The sequence below is a fragment of the Psammomys obesus genome, unplaced genomic scaffold, assembly GCF_907164565.1.
Source record: "Psammomys obesus unplaced genomic scaffold, mPsaObe1.curated_primary_1811, whole genome shotgun sequence".
NCBI classification, from domain to species: domain Eukaryota; kingdom Metazoa; phylum Chordata; class Mammalia; order Rodentia; family Muridae; genus Psammomys; species Psammomys obesus.
Window position 1 is genome coordinate 48,374,575 of NW_026585895.1, and position 1,712 is coordinate 48,376,286.

A 1,712-nucleotide genomic window follows, 5' to 3' on the forward strand; every position below is an offset into this window, starting at 1 on the left:
CAGATCTGGCTCTGTGGCCTCGGCTCAGCCGTTTCACCTCCATAACTGTTGTTTTCCCAGATGTGGAGTAGAGGCACTAATACTAGCCCCAGTGTGTGGCCATGCCCGTTCTAAACTCACAACACCTCACGAAGGTGGGCTGGCTGTAAACTTCCGATTCTACTCCAGAAATCCGGGCAGCACACTGTGAGGTACTTGGACTCAAACAACAAAAACAAACAGTGGAGAACTAAGGGGTGACACAAGAGAGTAAGCTGTGTCTACCACACACACAATAAACAGTGAGTGAATAATTACTGGCACCTGTTTATTCATGTATTTATTTATTGGCAGGGTCTCCTGTATCCCAGGCTGGCCTCAAACTCAGTGTATAGCTGAGAATGACCTTGAACTCAGGATCCTTCTGCCTCTGCCTCCTGAGGACTGGGACTATCGTGCCTAGTTTGTACAGTCCTGGGATTCAAACCTAGAGCTCTGTGAAGGCAGAATAAGCCCTCTACCAACTGGACTATCCCCCTAGCACACACTGTTTGTTGAGCATAAGAATGTTACTTAGGCACGTGGTGACAGTGCACACCTTTAATCCCAGGTAAAGGCAGGGGGATGTCTGTGAGTTAGAGGCCAGCCTGGTCTACAGAGCGAGTTCCAGGAGAGCCAGGGCTACACAGAGAAACCCTATCTCAAACAAAAGAATGTTGTGTGACATGGGCTGGGAGGATAACCCAGTGTTTAGGTCGATGTTTAGCATGTATGTGCAGGGGCCTTGATTCTCAACTCCCTTTTATCACAGAAAGCCTGCATGACGCATCTCATTTAATCTCCCCACTGCTCTTGTTTTAAACTTCGCTGTCTCAGTGACTGTGGGCCAAACCCTGCGTGGTGTGGCCCCGTTGACATGCCTGGGCGCTCTCTTCTTTCACCCTCTGCGCACAGCTTCTCTCAGCCCCATAAATGAGTGTAACTTGCCCTTCTTCTCAGGGGGCCTGTGCACAAGCCACTGTACTTATCAGGAATGCAGCCAGCGGGCTCTCCACCCACAGGGCCCAGCCATCCTCTGCTGTTTGTTCCAAGGGGCTGGCTTTTCCACCTTCTAGATAAACCAGGCTCAGTGTTCCATTCCAGAAATATACCTCGATGTGCTCACCTGATTGGTATCTGCTTCCCCCACCTCGTCCTCACGGCTACAAGGTTCAGACGGTAAATATTTGCTGAAGGAATAAGCGTGTTTACTGAAGGAATCACCAGCAGAGTCTCTGGTGGAGGCAAAGCTCTTGTTCAGTTTTTCTCTCCGTGTCTCTCTTTTGGGATCATGGAGCCAAGACCAGCTCCTAAATTTGCTATGTAGCCAAGGATGACCTTGAACATCTTATCTATCTACTTCCGCCCACTGAGTGGTCAGACCTCAAGTGTGTACAGCCATTTTATGTGGTGTTCAGGATCGAATCCCAGGGCTTTCTGTGTGATAGGCGAGCTCTTCAGTAACGGAGCTACTCCTCCCATCCCTTCATCCACCGTTTTTCAAAAGCAGAGAGGGCCTCACACAAGATGAGACTTTTGTCCAAAGATACCAGAGAATCTTGGAAGGCTTCCATCTTGCAGGAGGCAACGGCTTGGAATCAGAGCTGCGAGAAGGGGGTCAAGGCCAGAGGAACTTGGGCCAATCCAAGCGACAGGTCCCCTGGGGAAGTGCCTTCAAGAGGATGTGCTGAGCA